A 24138-nucleotide genomic window follows, 5' to 3' on the forward strand; every position below is an offset into this window, starting at 1 on the left:
TGGCATAGAGTTTTTCAAAGTAGTTTCTGATTACCCTTTGAATCTCTGTCATATCAGTAGTGATCTCTCCTTTTTCATTCCTGATACGAGTTATCAAGTTTCTCTCTCTCTCTTTCTTTGTTAGGTTTGCCAGTGGTCTATCAATCTTGTTTATTTTTTCAAAGAACCAACTTCTGCTTTCGTTGATCTTTCGGATTGTTTTTTGAGTTTCCACTTCGTTGATTTCTGCTCTCAGCTTTGTTATTTCCTTCTGTCTTCCTATTCTTGGGTCCTTTTGTTGAGCATTTTCTAGTTCTATTAGCTGTGTCATTAAGCTACTCAGGTAAGCTCCTTCTTCCTTCCTGATGTGTGCTTGCAAAGCTATAAATTTTCCTCTCAGTACTGCTTTTGCTGTGTCCCATAAGTTCTGATAGTTTGTGTCTTTATTGTCATTTGTTTCCAGGAATCTTTTTATTTCCTCCTTGATTTCATCTCGGACCCACTGGTTATTGAGCATGAGGCTGTTTAACTTCCAGGTGTTAAAGTGTTTCTTCTGAGTCCCTTTGGAGTTCACAAATAATTTCAGAGCCTTGTGGTCAGCGAAGGTAGTCTGCAAAATTTCTATCCTCTTGATCTTATGGAGGTATGTTTTATGTGCCAGCATGTAGTCTATCCTGGAGAATGTCCCATGTACATTGGAGAAGAATGTGTATCCAGGTTTCTGGGGATGGAGTGTCCTATATATATCCACTAGGCCTCTTTCTTCCATTTCTCTCCTCAGGTCTAGTATATTCTTGTTGGGTTTCAGTCTGGTTGACCTGTCCAGTGTTGACAAAGCCGTGTTAAGGTCCCCCACAATTATTGTGTTGTTGTTGATATTATTTTTCAGATTTGTCAACAGTTGTATTAAATATTTTGCTGGCCCCTCATTCGGTGCATATATGTTTAGGAGAGTGAATTCTTCCTGCTCTACGTACCCCTTGATTAATATAAAATGTCCGTCTTTGTCCCTTACCACCTTTCTGAGTATAAAGTTTGCATTATCTGATATTAGTATGGCCACTCCAGCTTTTTTATGGGTGTTGTTTGCTTGGATAACTTTTCTCCAGCCTTTTATTTTGAGTCTATGTTTGTTCTGACTATTCAGGTGCGTTTCTTGTAGGCAGCAGAAGGTTGGATTGAGTTTTTTGATCCATTTAGCCACTCTGTGTCTCTTAACTGGTGCATTTAGTCCATTGACGTTGAGAGAAAGAATTGTCCTGGGATTTAACGCCATCTTTATTTCAAAATTTGGTGTGTCTTTTGGGTAGTCTTGTCTTAGATTAGGTCTTTCAGTTTTTCTCTTAAGACTGGTTTTGTGTCTGTGAAGTTTCTGAGCTGTTTTTTGTCTGTGAAACCATGTATTCTTCCATCAAACCGGAAAGTGAGTTTTGCTGGGTATAGTATTCTGGGTGAAGCATTCATTTCATTCAGTCTTGTCACAATATCCCACCACTGCTTTCTGGCATTGAGCGTTTCTGGTGACAGGTCTGCTGTAAATCTCAGGGAAGCTTGCTTGAACATGATTTCCCCTTTTGATCTTGCTGTTTTCAGAATTCTGTCTCTATCTGTGGGATTTGTCATTGTGACTAGGATGTGTCTTGGGGTGGTTTTTCTGGGGTCTCTTTTGGTTGGTACTCTTCGGGCATGCAGGATTTGATCACATATATTCTTTAGCTCTGGGAGTTTCTCTTTAATGATGTTCTTGACCATTGATTCTTCCTGGAAATTTTCTTCCTGGGTCTCTGGGACTCCAATGATTCTTAAGTTGTTTCTGTTGATCTTATCATAGACTTCTATTTTCGTCTGTTCCCATTCTTTGACTAATTTTTCCATTGTCTGCTCATTTGCTTTAAGTTTTTTGTCCAATCTCTCCTGCTGTATGGAATTGTTATGTATCTCATCTTCCACAGCACCAAGTCTATTCTCAGCTTCTGATACCCTGTCCCAGAGCTTATCCATTTTGTCATTCACTTCGTTTACTGACTTTTTCAGTCCTGTTAGTTGACATGTTATTTCAGTTTGGAGTTTTGTCATTTCTGCCTTCATATTTTCTTGGTTCTTATTAGTGTTCTGTTCAACTCGATCCATGGTTTCTTGGAGTCTGTTGAGCACCTTCCATATTGCTAGTCTAAAGTCCTTATCTGAGAGGTTGATTAGTTGTTCGGTCATTATCTGGTCCTCAGAATTGTCATCTTCATTCTCTATGTCTGATGCTGGCCTGCGTTGTTTCCCCATTGTCACACTTGTATTGTGGGTTTTTCTACGTGTTGTGGTGGTATTCATTGTCTATATGATGTAGGCAGCACACTCCTCTGGCTCCTCCCTTTCTGGATGGGCTGACTTGCCTCTAAGGGAGGGGAGTCCTCCGTGGATGAAGCCTCACACTGGGTCAAATCTTAGGCCCGAGTATGCAACAGAGAAGACAGTCCAGAGAGAAATGTTTGCTTCTGTGATATAGCGCCGTTCTTAGTGTGATTTTTCCTTCTTGTTGCAATGGAGTTCTTTCCTTAGAAAGAGTGCACGTCCGTGTAGCGAAGCGGAGCGGCCGTGCTCCTCTGAGCCTCTTTTTGCCCCACTCGCAAGAGTTTCACGCAAGAGGACAGTAGACAGACATAGACAGGTCACACTCACAGTCTTTCACAGCTGAGCCCCACTGGGCCGGTGTACTTTCGCGGATTTTCCCCGCCTGGTGTCACACACAGGGAGCCAGCTTTTGCAAAGGTTAGCCGGTTTTTATGCTCTGAAGTCCCTCCCTGAAAATGGGGTCTGGGCGAGCGAGGTTTCTGGAGGCTCTTTTTGCCCCACTCGCAAGAGTTTCACGCAAGAGGACAGTAGACAGACATAGACAGGTCACACTCACAGTCTTTCACAGCTGAGCCCCACTGGGCCGGTGTACTTTCGCGGATTTTCCCCGCCTGGTGTCACACACAGGGAGCCAGCTTTTGCAAAGGTTAGCCGGTTTTTATGCTCTGAAGTCCCTCCCTGAAAATCGCTTGTTTGATTTTTGCCCCACTTTACTTTTTAATTAAACAGAACCACATAACTTGAATATCTTGTTCTGCCTCACAATTTGAGGGGGAAATAATGGAGGGTACCAAGACCAAACAGTTGTATGATCACTAATTAGTAATAAAAAATGATTGGACTTAAAATCCAAATCCAAAGCTGATGACAACAGGGTAAGGGAGGGGGATATGTAATGCATGCTGGGAACAGGGTTGGAGGGAGGACAATTTTGGTGGTGGGAAATCCCCTGATTCAATATCAATATGTACCTGTGTAAAATATGTAATCCACTTTGGTCAAAATAAAAATTATTATTGTAAAAAAAGAAAGAAAAACCAAAGACATGCATCCCAGCAGGAGATCACACAAGTGGAAAGTGGAAGCTTATGCTGGCTTTGATGGTACAGGAAATCTTTATTTAAAAATAAAAACAACAAAATATTTAATTCAGACAAGACCAAAGCTTTGGTTTTCCACAAGACATTTTAAACTTATTCTTAGTTCTTCTAGATTAGATATAGTCAACTGATTTCCAGATGATGTTTCTATTAAGCAATATTGCCAGGAATAGAGCTGACATTTCATTTTTCTGAATTTCTGGGAGAGCAGAGTTAGAAAGATCTTAAACCAAGATCAAATCTTCATGTCAAAGGGGAAAATTATAATTGACCCTTTACTCAAAGTCCAACTCTGAGGTCTAATCCCTTTGACCTGGAATAATCAATACAACATTTGATGTGCCATTTGAACCATCTAACGGATATTGCTACCTTTTTATTCATAATCAATTATACGATTATGGGGGAAGGATAAAGATAATTAATTACTTAGAACCTACAATGTCTTTAAATACAAATAGTTATACTCAGGATTACATTTAAAATTGAAATGTTGATGTGGAACACAATGAAGAAAAAATTTTTTGTTTTATTTAACATGGGTATCTTTCAAATAAAACATCAGTAAATTTGATATTTTATTAAATAGAAAGGCATATTATAATCTCATTAAAATAAAAGTTTTACTTCTCTGCATTGGCATTTAAAACTCTAATTGTAATCTTAAACTTTGTATTGAGTGTGGAGTTAAAATAGTCTGCAAACTCAAAATTTAAGGATTGCTAATGCAGCCTTGGTACTCTTAAATCCTGAAGTGGAAGTTTCCATGCAAATACAAAATTACCTCCATATTACTGTAATCACAATCTTTAAGGTTTTTTTTTACTTATTATGTGCATATCTCTCCCCATAGCATAGGTATACACTTGCATGTTGCATGTGTGTGCATACACATACATATACATACTATAGGTTTTCAGTTACACTTTCAGTACAGAATGGAACCAAGGATCTAAGTGCAATCAAACCAATTGGATGGCTCTAAGTTCTACTACTTTGGGGTCATAATGTTAGTGCTCATATTTGTCCCTCATTAGTTGTTGATGGACTTTAATCTTTATGAACAGTATTGGGCCCTTTGCATCAACCCATTAGCAGAAACCCATATGTCAGCCTAATAACAGCTAAATTTCTAGTCATATCAAGGCTGCTTAGGACAATGACAGTGTTTCATATTAGTGCAAAATCACCTCATTCCATTCTCCATTTAAGATCCCAAAGAAGCAGATAAATCTTTTTTCACACACTGCAGAATTTTACCATTAAATTGAATTGAATTGATTCACAGCCCAGGTATCAGTGTCTAATCACCTTACATGTTTCTGTTTTTAAATTATATTCTACCTTGATGAAATGTGGTTGAACATCTAAAATATTATGTACTATATATACTATATACTGATATTCTTCTTCAAAATAAATGTAGGCTAGCTATATATTCAACAAAACTATCAAACACAGAAGATCCAAAAAGGCCACTTCAGATAGAGGTTTCACGTATTTTGTCAAAAAAAAAAAAAACCCAGAAACACAGTGTAGCAGAGAAAGCCCTGGTAGCAGAGTTGTATGAAGCAGATTTTACTCAGTGGTTATTCTAAGGAATAAAACAATTTTCTAGAAACTCATCTCTTTGTCTTCAACCATGTAAACAGAGCAATTAAAAAAGACAATTCACATAAATTGATGCAAATATACTGTTTAAGAACCCCTTAATAAAGACAGAAAGCCATTTTGTGATATGAGTTTGAGCAGAAATTCTGCGTCCTGAAGGATTATACTCCCAGCCTGAAGAGTAACCTCACTCATGGGACACTAGAATCTTTCTCTAGAGGCTTGTCCCAGTCAAGGTGAGGACTCTGCATCATGGTTATTTTGAAAAATAAGTTCTGTCACTTGAAAGCATAGTTGATTGTTTGTCTCCCTCAAATTGTCAGAGCAAGACCAGAAGCACCTTAATTTATGGTTATTTTTCAGATTGATGAAGACTATTTTATGAACCATTTAGACAAAGCAGATTTTAAAAACATTAAATCCAGACCATACAATATTTTTAAATATTTTTTATTTAAACACCTTGGTTACAAACATGATTGTGGTTGGGTTTCAGTCATATAAGATGACACCTCCCACCATCAACAGTGCAACATTCTTCCCACCAATGTCCCAAATATCCCTCCTCCCATTCCGCCCCCACCTGTACTCTAGACACGCTTTCAATTTCCCTCGTATATTCTCATTGCGTTTCTCAACAATTTTCAGAGACAAAAGAGAGTAGGGCTGGACGTTACAGTCCACCTCATGGACCTCACCACAAAGAGTGATGAGTTTAGTTAGAGAAATAACTACATTGCGAACTATTCTAACAATGAGAACGTTTTTCTCTTTTTGTTTTAATAAAAGCAAATAACATATCATCTTTATGCAGAATTACAACAGTTATTATCTCAAAAGATATCACATTCTTGATCCTTCTTCGCTGATAGCTTACCATGCTTTAATATAGGGAAAAGGCCAGTGAAACTTTGATGATCTTGAACAAAGTAAAACCACTAACTACATACCAGGTCATGTAGCTCATTATTAAAAAATTGCAATATGTTATTGTAAAGTAATGTTGGCAAGCTGTAAATTTTATTAAAAGGTATAATTCTTAATTTTTTTAGAAATGTTTGCATAGCAATCTGTTCCCTATCCACCGTCAAGGTTACATTGTCAGGAAGTGTTGTAGGTGCTAGGGGCATCATGATGAGCATGAAAGATTAACAGATTGTGGAATTTAATGAGGCAATGTAAACCTGATTCACTCTTTATCAAAGCCAGAGAGCTGCCAATTGAGGCAAATGGAGGCATCCACCGAAACACAAAAATTTAAGTCTTCTCTCTTTATTGTTTATTTTTGGCTTTTAGGCACCCACCCAGTTATGATCAAGGGTTACTTCTGCTATCAGGAATTACTCCTTTTTTTTTCTTTGGTTTTGGGCCATATTTGGTGGCACTCAGGGGTTACTTCTGGCTCTGTGCTCAAAAATCACTTCTGGCAGGCTCGAGGGACTATGAGAGATGCTGAAGATTGAACCCAGTCTGTCCTGGGATAGCTGCATATAAGGCAAATGTTCTACTACTGTTCTATCACTCCAGCCTCAGGAATTACTCTTGGTGGTACTCAGGAGACTATATGGTATGTCAGGAATGAATCCTGCTATTCTGCGTGAAGGGAATATGTACTACCTGCAGTACTATTGCTCCACCATCCGCTTTCTCTCTTAAATAAAAATATACTACTTATTCACCTTTCTAGTCTTCTTCTTCAACTCTTCTTAAATTTTCATATCAATAATCTAAAGTACAAAATTGAGGAATGCATAAAATTCTTCTCATACTTTTTTTTTTTTTTTTTTTACCTTTTTGGCCATATACAACAATCCTCAAAGTATACTCCTGGCTCTGCATTCAGGAATTATTCCTGACAGTTCTTGGGGGAATGTATGGGATGCCAGACATCGAAAGTGGGTTGACACTACACAAGGTGAATGTCCGAACCACTGTCCTATTGCTCTGGCCCAAATCATATATTTTAGAAGCAAATTATTATCTTTCTTAAATTAAAATGAATTAGTTTAAATTTCTCAGTTTTAAAATATGACTAGGGATGGGGCTCAAGTTGAATACACAAGGCTCCAAGTTTAAAAAATGGTAGTGCATGACACACCAGCACTGCTAGATGTAACTTTAGTAGCCTTTAGTTACCAATGTTCAGCCACAATATAGCGAAACATTACTCAGTAAATTTCACTTTGATAAATTACACATTTTAATTACTAAAATGTGCATCTTACAATTTTCAATTACATCTTTGAGGCTTTAAAAATTATGTAAGAAGAGCATATCTTCTAATATATTTTAAATAATAAATAACATTTTGATGCTTTTGATATAAAACATGTTGGAGAACACAATTCTTGCAGTCATTTTCATAATATTTTAGAACATATAATGTATATAATGAGATTTCTTCTGTATTAAAATTTATGTATGTGTTTGTATTTTTACCGGTGTTAGGTTTTACAACCTCATATGTATTTATTAAATGGAAGCAAATGTTTGCATGGAGCAAAGTGAAAAATTACATCTGAGTCAATAACTTAGAATTTGGTGATGACAAACATTTGACATTGTTAAATTTTTATCCCACTTTGGCACTATAAGTATGTTATTTTTGTATTTTAAATACTGTAAAAATAAGAAAGAAATTTATTAATTAATTTGACTGGATTACTGAAAAATTGTGTTTTATGCATTATATAATGAAACTTCTAAAAGTTTTCTATTATATATTTCCTTGTGTTTTTTTTTTTGAGGGGGAGATTAGGTTCAATTTTGAGAAAACCAATTGTTTTTATGTAGACTCTATCTTTTCTCTCCCTCTTTCATCTGTCTCTCTCCTTTTCCCTTTCCCATCTTTCTCACTGTCCCTTATTATCTCCCTCCTAGAATGAGAGAGCACATTCCTGTGATGTTGAGAAACCATGTGGATCTAGTCATGTATGAGAAGATTGTACACTAGTCTTTTGAGCCATTTTCCTGGGGGACTGATTTTAGTTATTTTGACCTAGTAGACGCACTAATTATTAATTATACTTCCAAGTTCATTTGTACTTTTTCTGCTTTAATGACTCCCAATATATTTATTATTAATTATAGTACCTAGTTTTGTATTTGAACTCTTATTGTCTAAAAGTGTTTTAAATATCTAGTCTTTGTTTGTTTGTTTTTTGGGCTACATCTGGCAGCACTCAGGGTTACTTCTGGCTCTGCGCTCAGAAGTCGCTCCTGGCAGGCTCCCAGTACATAAGAGATGCCTGGAATCAAACCCGGGTCTGTCCCAGGTCATCCAAGTACAAGGCAAATGCAAATGCCCTACCACTGTTCTATCACTCTGGCCCCACTAGTCTCTTTTTCTGAAATTATTTTTCTTTCTTATTGTATTCTATTTTGAACTTTTCATTTTCTCTTGTCCTAGCTTATATTAGTATTCTCCACTCAGCACTCTTTGTACACAATGCAAAATTCAAAAGTTCTAAAATCTAATTCATCTGTTTCTAATGAGATCTTTTTAAGAGATTTTTTTTCTAACTCTTCAAAGCATGATTTGGAAAGCATATTTTCCTACCTAATTTTGCACTCCTGAATAAACAAGAGCTTATTCAGATTCAATGCTTTCATTGGGATAAATGGTTGTTACTTTTAGTTCTTTTTACAGTTTTGAGAAGTCCAATGTTGATATATTTCCCTCCTGTTATTGATTTTGGCCATACTCAGCAGTGCTCAGAGATCATTCCTCGCTCTGGATTCAGAGGTCACTCCTGGCAGAGTTTGGGGGACTAAATAGGGTTCTAGGGATAAAATTCCTATTCTCTCCAGCCCAGAGCCTGATCTTTTATCACTTCTAGAAACCAGTTTGATTCCAGAGTTTGCAGAATGTCTTTCTCCAAAATGTTAAAATTTCTGGTTGAGGCACACCTGTAACTGTTCAAAGGTGACTCCTGGCTCTGCACTCAGAGATGATTCCTGATAATACTTTGTGGGTGACATAAACAGTATCTGGGAATGAACTAGGTTGGATGCATGCAAGGCAAGTTCTTGATCTAGAACCCTATACCTATGTTCTTAAATTCCTCTTATGCTATATATTATATGATAATAAGACCATCAAATGTGTAAAATAAAGCTATTATTTTGCCATTTTAATAAGCAATGATTTATAACAAAACAATTGTTGCAACTTCACATTAGTGTCAAAAAAGCTATTATTGCTTAATATATCCCTCAATTCATAAAATTAAAATGAAGACAAGATTGTCTCTATCCATTGGGGCCAGTCAGATTTACAGAAACATAAGATTAATGCCAAATATGATATTAATGCCAAATTAAACCCAGAAGCTAAAGAACTTCAGTTTGTGGAAACATTTAATCTTTGATTTTGTTAATTGATCATTGGCTCCTTATAATAATTACAAAAATTAATTTATAGAAGAAAAATCTCTATTAAAGTAGTTTGTAATCAAATTACATTTTCTCTGGTTTGCTTTTTGAGTAATGTATTAAAATAGAAATCTTTAGGCATTTTTTAAATTACAATATTTTCATAAAATGTTGCTTTATTCCTTCATTTATATGCTAAACTGTTCCAGTTCAGTTTAATTGTGAGCTATGTTAGCTAGATAGGTCTCTTTAAGGCATTCAATTATATATGTATATAATTACAAATATACTGTCATATGAAAATTGAAATGACAACCATATAAAAATGGATCAATTTTCCTTCTTAAAAATAGATGTTAATTTACATAATTTATGAATATGAATAATTATATTTATTTGCAAGTTACATATGTAGGGACATTTTTAAATATCACCACTTTGATTTCCCTTTACCTCAATATCTTTCCTTCTTCAGGGATAAAGTTTGTCTTTCCTTTGAATTTAATTGCACTTTGTTCATATTTAAAAACTTCTAAATGCAATCTGTTATTAATATTATTTTTTATTGTTAATACTATTTGAGAACAAAGCACTTAGTTATGTATTTAATGTTATAATATGTAGCACAGAGAAGTTACATTTGTAATTTGCTAACTCTAAGATCTTGAATAGTTACTTTAGTACAAGTTTTCTGTAACTTAAATGAAAATGGTAAATTATTTTATTTGGTTAGTCTATAAAATGTCTTCTCTTACCTTTTCTCTTTGCTTTTAAAATATGAAATAGTTGGTGTTTGTCATATCATCTGTTAATTTTTCTACTCTGTAATATAATTCAAATTAAAATTATTTTTCACCATATGTTGTTACATTTAGGAGCAATTTTTCACATATGAACTGTAGGAATTACTGAATATAATTTTTAAATGATTTTTTATTTAAGCATCATGGTTACTACAATGTTCATAGTTGAGTTTTAATCATATAATGTACATCCCCCTGCACCAATGAACTTTTCCTGATACCTGTCACCATTTCCCTCCTCCTATTCCCCATGACTTTATTTAGAACAGGAATTCTATTTCTCTCTCTCTTCTCTCTCTTTCTCTCTCTCTCTCTCTTTTTCTCTCTCTCTCACTATCATTGTCATAGTAGCTGTCAATGAAGTTATTTATCTAACTGTGCCCACCACTTTTCCTGGTAAGAAATCATGGTAGGGTCCTTCTGGCCTTCATTTCTATTGTCTCTGGGTGTTATTATCATATTGACTTTTATTTTTCTTATATACCATAGATGATCCTTGACTATATTGAGAAAACTTCCTTCCATTTTCATCTTATTGAGAGTTTTTATCATTAATGGCTTTAGGGTCTTGTCAAAGGCTTTCTCTTCATCCATTGATATGATCATATGGTTTTTATTTTCCCTCTTGTTGATATGTGTATTGCATTAATTGACTTGATATGATAACTATCCTTACATTCTGGGTTGTACTCTGGTCATGTTATATGCCCTTCTGATGAGCTTTCAGGGAAATACAAATCAAAAAAAACACTGAGGTATCATCTCATATCACAGACTGGCACACATCACAAAGGTATAATTTTTCCTCTTCAGACCTTTTAGTCTGTGTCCCACAAATTCTGATATTTGTGATTCATACTCATTTGTTTCCAAGAATCTTTTTATTTCCTCTTTGATTTAATCTCTAACCCACTCTTTCTTCAGTAATGAGCCGTTTAATTTCAAGGTGCTACATTTCTTTGCCTGTGTCTTTATGTAATTAACTTCTAATTTCAGTGCATGATGATATGAAAAGGGAGGTGATACAATTTGTATCCTCTTGATTTTATTGTGGGTGGTATGTTTTGTGGCATGGCATAGCATATCTTGGAGAATGTCCCATGTGCACTGGAGAAGAATGTATTTTCAGCTATTTGTGGATTGAGAGCCATAAATATGCATATATATATGTATGCATATATATATGTATGTATGTATATATATATATATATATATATATATATATACTACTCTTGTATTTCTTAATTTAGAGCCAGTATATCCTTGTTGTGTTTCAGGATGGTTGACCTATGAAGTGGTGACATGACAGTTTTGAAGTCTTCACTATTATTGTGTTATTATTGATATATTTCTTCAAATCTATTACAGGTTGTTTTAAATATTTTGCTGGCCTTTCATTTGGTGAATGTATCTTTAGGAGTGTAATTTCTTCCTGTTATAAATATCCCTTGATTATTAATAGATGTCCATCTCTATCTCTTTTAAACTTTTAAAGCTTAAAAGTCTGTGTTGTCTCATATTAGTATACCCACCCTAGCTTTTTAAGAATTTGTTTACTTGAATGATCATCTTCCAAACTTTAACTCTGACTATGTAGATGTGTTTCTTCCAGTAGCAACATGTTGGATTTAACACTTTGATCCATTTTGCTAAGCTATGTCTCTTAATTTGTGATTTAGTTCACTGACTTTGAGGGAAATGATTGTCATGCAACTAAGTGTCATCTTATTTTAGGAGTTTGGTGAGTTTGTTGGGTCTGCATTGGCTTAAAGTAGATAGACCCTTCAGGTCTTCTTTTAGGATTGTTTTTGAGTCTGTAAAGTTCTTGAGTTGTTATTTGTCATGAAACTATGTATCCTTCCTTTAAACCTAAAGGAATCCTTCCTTCAAACCAGAAAGAATCCTTCTTCAAGTCTGGCTGGGTGAAATATCCTTGGAGAAGCGTTCCTTTTATTGAGTTTTGTCACTATGTCCCATCACTGCTTTTGGGCCTGCCTTTGGGCCATTTGAGGGTTACTTGTAACAAACCTGCTGTAAATATTTTTTTTAATTTTTATTGTGATAAAAGAGAATTATCCATATTTCACAGTGATACTTAAGGTACATAGTGACAATGAATCCCAGTATTGTCTTCCCTTCACCCCTCTTCCCAGCATGCAACCCTTATCTCACCCCTTTGCTGCCTAATTGTTAGTGTAACTGGTCCCCTATGTGTACAGCTTGTTGTGGATTAGATATTGTCTAATTGTCATTGACTTTCGGTTTGGTGAATAAGTCTAATAATTTTTTATTTTCACTCAATGTTCATATGACAGTTTGGTCCTAGTACCATCCTTTTCATCCCCCTCAATTTATAAGGCAGAACAAGATAATTCAAGTTCGGTGGTTCTTTTGGGAATAAAAGCTGGTAGGAGTCCATCTAGAGGCTATAAAATATCAATTTAAAAGAAGAAAGGGAAAAAGAAGAAAAACATAACAAAAAAATCAAGCAACTACAGAAAAGCACAACAGCAACAAAGAAACAAAACAACAATCACAGGAATCAAAAAAACAGAAGGAAAAGAGAAAAAAAGAAAGGAAGGCTGGTGTGGCAAGCTGTTGTGCCTTTATTTTATTTATTTATTTATTTATTCATTTATTTATTTATTTATTTATTTTGTCACACCTGGCAGTGTTCAAGGGTTAATCCTGGCTATGTGCTCAGAAATTGTCCCCAGCAGGCTAGGAGGACCATATGGAATGCCAGGATTCGAAGTTTATCCTGATCTGCTACATGCAAGGCAAATGCCCTACTGCTGTGCTATCTCTCTGCCCCCCCCTTTTTTTTTTGCAAAGGCACAGTAAGTATTGGGGAAATTAGAAAGGGAATTTCCTTGGCCTAATAGATACAGTGTTTTTCTGTACTTGAAGCACACTGTCATGGGAACAACTACAACCACCATACACACTCATTATCAAACCCCAAGGTCTTTTTGTGGTGCCAGGGAATGTTCTGCTCAGTTGTGGATGATAAAATTAGGCCTCTGTAGCTAGAGATCTTGGTATTTGCACAGGTTGTAGGATGCAGTCTAGGATAGAGTAACCCTGAACCCCAGATCACAAACGTAGAACAGACATAGTTCCCTGTAACAGCACAAGGATCCAAACTCCTCTGGGGAATTCCTAATACAGCTCTGACACCAACTTGCACCAGTTTTGATATGGCATCCTAACAACGAGAAAACTTGATCTAAGAGCAGGTTGCCCTATCTCATCACCTAACAGTAAGATGGAATCAGAAGATATGTTGTCCTTTGATCTGTGCAAAAACCAAGATCACTAATTACAGAAGAATGACTTTGACCACCATGACTGGTCAGAACTTATCCTGGAACCAATAGGAAAGATGCTAACCTAGGCTTTCACCTAGAATTTGTACAAAAACCAAGATCTCTAATTCCAGATGTCTGTCTTTGACTACTGTGGCAGAGCAGAACTTCTGGTACCATAATGAAAGACTCTATCCTAGGCTTGGTTCCGTGCAATAAACAAGACCACTAATTACAAAGATTGAATACAACCATAATGGAACAAAACTTTTAGATTTACTGCTGTAAATCTTAAGGATGCTCCTTTCTCCTTTGTATGCAATTTCTTTTTTGATTCTGCTGCCTTCAGTATTCTATCCCTATCTGTGGTATTCATCATTATAACTAGCATATGTCTTGAGTTTTTGTTTGGACCTTCTTTAGCTGGTAATCTTCGGGCATTCAGGATTTATTTATATGCATTCTTTAGCTCTGGCAGTTTCTCTGCGATGATGTCTTTAACTGTTGATTCTTCATGGGCATTTTCTTCCTGATCTCTAGGACTCCAATGATTCTTACTTTGTTTCTGTTGAGTTTACAATAGACTTCTATTTCCATATGTTTACATTCTTTGAGAATTTTTTCATTGTCTGATCATTTATTTTAAGGCTATTTTCCAAGTTCTTTTGTTGTATGGAGTTGTTATTCATCTCATCTTCCAGCTCACTGATTCTGTCTTCAACCACTGTTACTCCATTGGAGAAACTTTCCAGTGAGGTTTTCATTTTTATTCTGCCAATTTCTTCAGACCTGTTATGTCAGTTTGAAGTTTTATCATTTCTACTTTCATATCCTCTTGATTCTTATTTGTGGTTCATTCGGTTCATTTCATGCATTCTTTCAGTTCCTTGAGCATTATTCAGATTTTCTCTCTTACATCTTTATTGAAGAGCCTACATAGATGGTCGACACTTTTTGTTTCTGCAAAGTGACCATCATTCTCTAAGCTTAGTGGTATGCTGCGTTATTTTCCCATTTTGTCCTTTGCATTGTGCTGTTTTCTAGGCGTTGTGCTGGAGTACATTAACTAGAGGATATGCGTGCAACTGTGGACCAGGGGTTGGGAGACTGCAATGGCTCAGGTCAGTCCTCCTGCAATTTCCTTTCACTGTCCTGGGGCACAGATCACTTGCATTATGAAAGGTTGGGGGAATTCACCATGCTGTTGATCTGTCCTCCTGCTAGCTTCCTTCATGAATATAATTTAAAATATAAAGAATGGGAATTGCAGATAGGTATTATAGTGTTCTAAAAATCACATAATTTATAAACAAATATAGTGTATGATCTTTCTTATCCCCCATAGTAATCAATGTCATGTTTTTATTATAAGCTTGCTTTATAGTGTATCAGTCTATTCTAAAATTATTTATACTTTAAATTATTAAGATGGTTTGGTGGGTTTGTTATAGTTTTCTAGTTATTTGTGCTCTAATGTAATTTGATTAATTAATGTTTGAATTCTAGAGAAAATTTTTTCACTAAATACCAATTTAGCTGAAAAGTGCATCTCATTGTAAGCTGATATTTATTTCCCTCCAAATCAAAATTCTGGACATAAAACTAGTGATTAAAATAGCAATCAGACCCAATGTTTATATTATTTCTCCTAACAATTATTAATTTAGTCTTCTTATTTTAAATAACTGAATTCCAGCTATTCTTTAACCTATAACAGAAGCCAGAATCACTAATATTTTCTACCATATCAATCATATTTTTGCTTCTATTTTCTAACCTATATGTGAAAGAAAACAGTATCTTTAAACCATTTATTTTCACAGAAAATTATTCTAAAATTTGAATAGTGTGAAACAACAAAATTAGGTACTTTTGAAGCAAAAAAAAGAGAAAGAAATATATTCACTTTGAGACTGGAATACAGATTGAGTATTTTTCTCAAAGTATGCAGTTTTCTGTGTGTTCACAGTAATCTTACTTTCTTTTCCAGGTTATTTTTATTTTGTTTGCTTTATTTTTATTTTCAGCCACACCAGGTGATGCTCAGGGGTTACTCTTGGCTCTGCACTTAGAAATTGCTCCTCGCTTGGGGGACCATGTGGGATTTCAGGAACTCAAACCACATTCCATCCAAGGCTAGCACGCGCAAAGTGGATGCCTTACAGCTTGCACCACCACTCCAGCTCTCCAGGTTATTTTTAAACAATTTATTGTATTCAGGAAATTTAAGTAACGTATAAATTTATTTTTCAATTTCCCATTATAATAGTTAAACCTTTTATTTTAAATAAAACTCAACAAATAACCAATGGAGTGTATTTCTAAAACACAAATTTAATTTTAAAGAACATTAAATGCATTCACAGTGCAGGAAAATATAGCAAAGATAGAGCATTAAGTGAAATATCGTATTTCATCTACTGTTTCCTAATTGCAAGAGAAATACATTTAGTTGAATGCAGTTAGGTATAACTAGAAAGCATACTATACTTGTTTTATTCAATGATTTATCTTGACTAAATGCCTTACATATAAATACTATCAAAGGCTTCTTTATGGGAAATTGATGTGCTATGAATTCATACTATTGGCAGGCATAGCATACTGTGCTTTCATAGTTCTTAAAACACACACATATAAATTCTCACACACACTTACCATACTATTACTAATTTGTGATTGCTTAATGTCTGTCCATTTTTTCTCCTAGACTCTGAGTAATTCTAAGATATAAATCTTTAATAGAAGATACATATTTGTTACCTGGCATATGTAAGAAGCTCGCATATGTAAGATGGCAATAAAAGTTTAGTAAATAAAGGATAAATAAAAATAATAAAGCAAAAGAAAGGGAGAAACAACAGAGAAAAGAGAAGAGGGACTGAGGGAAGGCTTATCTACTGCATATATAGAAGATAAAATGAGGCCCGGAGAGATAGCACAGCAGCGGCGTTTGCCTCGCAAGCAGCCGATCCAGGAACAAAGGTGGTTGGTTCAAATCCTGGTGTCCCATATGGTCCCCGTGCCTGCCAGGAGCTATTTCTGAGCAGACAGCCAGGAGTAACCCCTGAGCAACGCCGGGTATGGCCCAAAAACCAAAAAAAAAAAAAAAAAAGAAGATAAAATGAGCATATTTCATTATAATATATAAGTATGCTGTATAAAATATGATATATGATATATGTTATATATGTGGTATATATTTTATGTTATATATTACATACATCTAATATAATACATATACATATACTATCTTCTACATAGAAATATAGGCTTGTGGGGCCGGGCAGTGGCGCTAAAGGTAAGGTGCCTGCCTTGCCTGCGCTAGCCTTGGACGGACCGCGGTTTGATCCCCCGGTGTCCCATATGGTCCCCCAAGCCAGGAGCAACTTCTGAGCACATAGCCAGGAATAACCCCTGAGTGTTACCGGGTGTGGCCCAAAAACCAAAAAAAAAAAAAAAAAAGAAATATAGGCTTGTATTTAAATATCATTTAAAAGTTACTTTTGGGGCATTATAAATTAGTTAATCACTGATATATTAAATTGTACCATACACATTTATTTTCAGGGTAGTTTTTTATACTGAAATATTTATTTGCATTTTTTTGTTTTTTTTTGGCCACACCCAGTGACACTTAATGGTTACTCCTGGCTATGCACTCAGAAATTTCTCCTGGCTTAGGGGACCATATGGGATACCTGGGGATCGAACCGCAGTCCGTCCTAGGCTAGCATGAGCAAGGCAGACACCTTATTGCTTGCACCACCACTCTGGCTTCTTTATCTACAATTTTAAAATTAAAATTGAGACACTGTTTTATATGTGTGCTTATTTGCAAACAATAACAGTTAATCAAAAAGAAAATTACTTTCTGGCAGTTATCATTTGTTTCAAAAATTATTTAAAGTGATATAGTTTCCAGTGTTTGAGGACTAAAAAACCCCAAAATTTCCCAAAATCTTTAACTCACTCCTTGAGGATATTGAATGCTAATTTTTGTGGGGGGGGGTGTTAGATATTTGAAGTCAATTATACAAGATGTGTCAGTCACTGGCTTGTTACTAGGCATAGCCTTGTTTGGACTTCCCTGACCATTTGATAGTGTCATTAATCACACAAACCTTCAGATTTTCTGGATGATATCTGTACTTTGCACTCATATAGAGAGTCAGTTTGGAAGCTTTCATAGTCATTAGATAGTTTCTGAACAGGGTACACATAATCTATAGGCAAGCTCACTGCCTAGGCTTCTTGTGACATCAGCTTGAACTACTTACTCCCTCTGGTAACAACTAACCAACTTTCTGATTTGTGATGTTCAAATCATTGGCACTTTCCATTTTTCTTGTTTCTTCTACATACTTTGACTTGGCTTACATTGCCATCAATCTTTTACTCTGGACTATTTTTCTTACTTTTAAAGGTTAAAAGGTTTTTCTGTTTGTCTTTTGGACTCTATCAAATCCAGTTTTAAATTTAAAAAAATTTTTAAATTTTTATTGTGGTCAAAGTGAATTACAATTATTTAACAAAAATATTTAAGCACACAGTGACAATGAATGAGAGACATTCCCTTGGGTTTTAAATTTCAAAGAACATCATTGGAATGGTTTTGTTCTGATTAACACAAGACTTATGCATTGGTCCATTGCCTTTAAAAATGTTTGGGAATGGTAAGGAGTACAGGGTATACCTATGACCTATTTATTACTCACAAATCAATTGGCACAATAGATATAGACCAGATAATGTAATGTGTCCTGCTGTTTAAAACTCAGGCAAGTTGCCAGCCCAGCAGTGCTCTTTCAGCAGAGTGGTAACTCTGCTGCTCAGGTTATCCACACACAGCATGTACTAAGCAGGAGAAATATTTTTGTGAACCAGAAGAAAAAATCTTCAGGGCAACATTGGTCTATGAACTTGTGGTTGTCAACCACAGTATGGCATATTTGTAATGTACATACATATATAATGTATAATGCACATACATTATATATGCATATAATGTACATGTATATAATGCACATAAATCTATTTAATGTATACAGGTTTTCCACAAGCATTAGATAATTACCAGAGGCTTACTTAAATAACTTACATAGAAAGCTAGTATAGAAAAAAATGTGACTAAATGGACATTTACATAGATAAAGTAATCAATTTTTTTAAATTCAGAAGTAATGGTAATGTTGATCTGAAATTGCCAGAAGAAATCAAATGGCCTGATTACTTCAGCAAGAGCAGGCAATTTTTCTAAAGCAACAAATTAAATAATATTAGTGCTCATGATCATTTAACCATTATCTCTAATTTTTAAATAGAAGAACAGCTTCAGAATATCTTGCCAAGCAGAATTGAAATCAATGTTGAATTTTGTGGTGAAGACATTTTAATGAAAATATTTGACTGTAGAGACATTGGAAAGTTACAATTTTAATCCTAAAGGAAAAACATCTATAAACAGAATCTCAAGCTTTGAAATTAATGTCTAAGTCAAAACTGTGTGTGTTCCTTCATTATAAACTTTTCAGAATAAAAATTAAAATGTCAGGCCCGGAGAGATAGCACAGCGGTGTTTGCCTTGCAAGCAGCCGATCCAGGACCTAAGGTGGTTAGTTCAAATCCCGGTGTCCCATATGGTCCCCCGTGCCTGCCAGGAGCTATTTCTGAGCAGACAGCCAGGGGTAACCCTTGAGCACTGCCGGGTATGGCCCAAAAACCAAAAAAAAAAAAAAATTAAAAGTCTTTGGTCAATGATAGTGAAGATATCTTAAAACTTCTTGTGCTACTGTTTATTCAATATAAAAAAGAATGATAATTTTAGCTATATAAGTGAGGAATTTGAAGAAATTGACCCCATGACAATGAAAAGTCTCATAATTCAATTCTATAAATATCTACTTTCGGGGCCGGAGAGATAGCATGGAGGTAAGGCGTTTGCCTTTCATGCAGGAGGTCATCGGTTCGAATCCCGGCGCCCCATATGGTCCCCAGTGCCTGCCAGGAGCAATTTCTGAGCCTGGAGCCAGGAATAACCCCTGAGCACTGCCGGGTGTGACCCAAAGACCACAAAAAAAAAAAAATTATCTACTTTCATCCATTTTAATACAATACGTAAATGTAATTAAAGAAACAAAATTGTCTTTTTTCTTATACTGTAGCAATTGTCATTTTCAAAACAAACATTGTTTTATTTGTGTGTTTATTTGTATATAAAATTTAAGCAAAATGAGAATCACTGTTTCTGGCAGCATCCATTTCACTTAACTATTAGTGCAAAATATAAAAGGAAGTGATAAATATTGATGTATAATATATTTTAGGAGATAACTATATAATTTTCAGGAAGTCAAAGCATATTTTATTTGGGGATATGACCGTTGGTCTGAGTAATAGATCACTTTATTAAGGGCCTTATTCTCAAACAAATTTTACTCTTCATTTGCTTACTAGAAAATCTCTGAAATAAAATAGATACCGTTTTCTTTAAAAATTATTACTCCTATAATAAATGTATAGTTTAATGTATTCAATAGTCAATTAAAATATCTCAATTAAGTATATCCCATCCCCTTTTGAAGAAGTATATTTAAAATATGCAGTATAATTTTGTTTCTTCAAGAAATGATCCTATTTTGACATTATGGCAGTGTGTCTTTGAAAAAGTATTCACTGCTTAACGACTAGAGTTACATAAAATGTAAATCCAAGTTTATCTAAATGTAGCGATTAGCATAAATATGGTTCACTGTAGTATGCATTGGGGATAAGTAAACATATAAAGAAATAAATTTACATTGATTGACTTAGAGGTGCCTCTTGTAATGTGCTAACAATTCAAACTCATTTTCCCTATAATTCAAGTGCTCAGAATGTGGTTAGGTGCAATCCAATTAATGTAATGTACATGGCATTTTAGATTCATTTCAAAGTGGCAGCACATGTTATTGAACTGCCACTAAAACAATCAGCTTCAAATTTTTGTAATATTCCTTTGTAGTTTCCTGAAGGAAATGTTACATTACTGAATTCTTAGCTATCATATTTGTTTCCTCAAACTAGAAAGTAGAAAAATGATATAATAGGAGAGATTTTTAAAAACGAGTGCGAGTAATGTATTAGTGACATTTTTGTACTCAGGTGCAATTCAAGTAACCCAGGAGGTTATATGCAAATATTTACCTCTGCTGAGTAAAAATGTGAGCCAAAGATTAGGTTCTGCCAAAGAATAGAGACAAAGAAACATGTTACAGGTAATTTGCATGAGTTCATTTGATCAGCACCATCAGATTTTGGAAATGGGACAAGTGGACATATACTAGGCTTAATTATATATTTTCTCTGAAAAGAACAAAACCTTTGAAATGTTTCTTAATTTTTGATCTGTGTATATTGCTTTTAAAGGTGTCTTGGCAAGTCTCCTTTCAACAGGCCCCACACATGAAGATTTTTGATGCATGTATGTATATACACATATGAAATTCTGTGTATTCTTTAATTGTTGAGACGTGGTCTTTTAATTTTTTTGGGGGGCCACACCCGGCAGTGCTCAGGGGTTACTCCTGGCTGTCTGCTCAGAAATAGCTCCTGGCAGGCACAGGGGACCATATGGGATGCCGGGATTCGAACCAACCACCTTAAGTCCTGGATCGGCTGCTTGCAAGGCAAACACCGCTGTGCTATCTCTCTGGGCCCCTTTTAAAATATTTTAAGATTATGCTTAATGAATGTTTGATTTTATTTCCTTTTTTAGAAAACTGAATTGTCACTTCGGAGACTAAAAGTGTCACTCTTCCTGCTTGGATCAAGAAGAAGTATGATTAATAGCTTTTTGATTTTAAATATGTTCATATTTTAGTACACTAAGAACTGCATACACAAATTACAATGTATTCTTTCAAAATTATATGATGTTATTTGAGAATTCTTGTTATATTTACCAGTAAAGAAACTCAATCTGTCTCAGAGAAGGCAGACATGCTGCTTAATATGAAAGTATGCCTATTTGTTTTTAAACATCAGCAGTAATAAAAAATATAAAATTAATAAATCTGAATATATTCATTCAATTTTCTTAAAATTTTAAGTTTAGAAGGAAATTCATATTGATTTTTCTTAAATAACCTTTTAATATGTGTTTCAATTTTAGCATGTGTATTTCCCTCAGCCAATTGAACGTCAACATTCATTTCAATTTAATTCAGTAATAAACATGATTGGCTTCCCTATACTATATAGATTGTCATGATGCATGCAATACAGTCAAATTAACATGACAATGTTGCAAAAAAGGTCTACCAAATGAAATCAAAATATGCCATAATATTTCATAATATTTTAAATATTACATATTGCAAATATTTTAGTGTGACATTAAATATCTCAGTATCACTGTCATATCATACTTTACTACAGTTCTTCATTGAATCTAGAACAGAGATAAATTTAACTAATCAAAAGCTTTATAATTTTAGAAATCAAAGGTTTATAATATTTGTAAATGATTTGGACATTCTTCGAAACTTTAAATGGTTAAAAATGATTTTTCAGAAATAATGATTAATTTATGATAATTTAATATTATTTAGAAAATACATCTTATGCAAATATACACCTATAACTCACTCTCTCACACACACACGCACACAAACACACACACACAAGTCTTTAATTCTTAAACTGTGTCATGAATTCAGGACCATTAGAGGATGCTGTCTCTTATATACTTGAGAGGTCTTCCCAAATTATTTTACTTCTGATTTCATAATTTTTTTGTTTGCTTGTTTGTTTGTTTTACGGGCCACACCCATTTGATGCTCAGGGGTTACTCCTGCCTAAGCGCTCAGAAATTGCCCCTGGCTTGGGGGGACCTTATCAGACGCTGGGGGATAGAACCGCCTTCCTTCTTGGCTAGGGCTTGCACCTTACCTCTAACACTACCTCGCCGGCAATTTCCATGATCTTTAAAAATATTTATGCTTTGTCAGGTACCGAGATGGGCCTCCTGCCCCAATCAGCCACAACCCAGCTCCCAAAGAGAAAGGACAACCACTCAGTTCCACATCTCATGTACCAGCAAGAAACTACAACCAACACTCCTCATGACTCATACTTTGTGTCCCTCCTTCTTACCCTCCCAATTGTGGACACTTACATGCTACTGATTCAGCCCCAGAAGGACCCCCAGCCCAAGAACACTATCTGATCCCTTATGGTCGCAATTCATTTCTCAAACTCAAGAGGACCATTTTGTGTGATGAAATTGTGCCCCGGACTTCACCGCCCACAAGAATATCTCAAAAGGCTTTATGGGGAGGCCTATATGTCCTTTATAGGTTTGATACCTCTATAATAATATCACCTAGTCTGTTTATTCCCAAATGTAAAAGCCTCTTAAATAACTTATTTTCTTTAATTTTTTAATTTATTTTTAGTTATTTCTTCTTATATATATTTTCTCCTATTTAATTTCACCTGTCTTGGTTTTGCTTGATATGAAAACCTCCAAGAAACAGTCTTTCCTGGAAGAAAAGCTCAGGTCAAAACTAGGCACTGAGATTGTGTAGCCTGACATTCTTACCCCCAAACACACCAGCAATATAATTTGGCACCATTTTTTGCAAAGGCATACTAAAAAAAAGGGAACTTTTACGTATAGAAACAAGCTCTTATCTACTAGGGATAAGAACCCATAATTTTTATAATACAGGGACGCCCCTGAACCTGAGCATATGTCATGTGGACCCAATTTAGACTCCATGTGATTGGACAGAGACCTTCCAACACAGAACCCCAGATCCCAGATGTGGAACAGATACAGGTCCCAGCAATAGCACCAAGAACCAAATTCCTACCTGGGAAATTCCTAATATTGCTCTGGCACTAACCTGCACCAGTTTTGATAGGACATCCTAACCTGAGGAAACGGCAACAACTTGATTTAAGAGAGGGTTGCCCTATCTCATCACTTAATGGTATGATGAAACCAGAAGACATGCCATCCATTGCTCTATGCAAAAACCAAAATCGCTAACTCCAGAAGACTGACTTAGACAAACTTGGGCTGTGAAGAACCTATCTAGGGACCAATGAGAAAGATCCTTGCTTAGGCCTCGACCTAGGATTTGTACAAAAACTAAGATCTCTAATTCCAGAGGTCTGACTTTGATAACTGCAACTAAGCAAAACTTCTGGAGCTGCACTGAAAGACTATCCCAGGCTTTATCCAAGGATCTGAGCAAAACCAAGACCACTAATTACAGAAGACTGATTACAACAACAGTGATAGAACAGAACTTCTAGAACTGTAAAAAATAAAATAAAATAAAATAAAAAAACACCTCTCTCCTAGTCTTTGTCCTATGACCAACGCAAATACCAAAATCTTTAGCTATAGAGGCCTGATATTATCAACCACAACTGAGCAGAAAGTTTCCTGGTATCATAAAAAAAAACCTTGGGGTGTGAAAATGAGTGTGTATGAAGCCTATAGGTGTTCCCATGGCAGTATGCTTCAAGTCCAAGGGAATTCCCTTTTTAATTTCCCCAATACTTATTGTGCCTTTGCCAAAAAAAAAAAAAAATGGAGAAAATTAAGAATTTGCTGGTTTGAGT

Source organism: Suncus etruscus, chromosome 14 (genome assembly GCF_024139225.1).
Source record: "Suncus etruscus isolate mSunEtr1 chromosome 14, mSunEtr1.pri.cur, whole genome shotgun sequence".
Lineage (NCBI taxonomy): Eukaryota > Metazoa > Chordata > Mammalia > Eulipotyphla > Soricidae > Suncus > Suncus etruscus.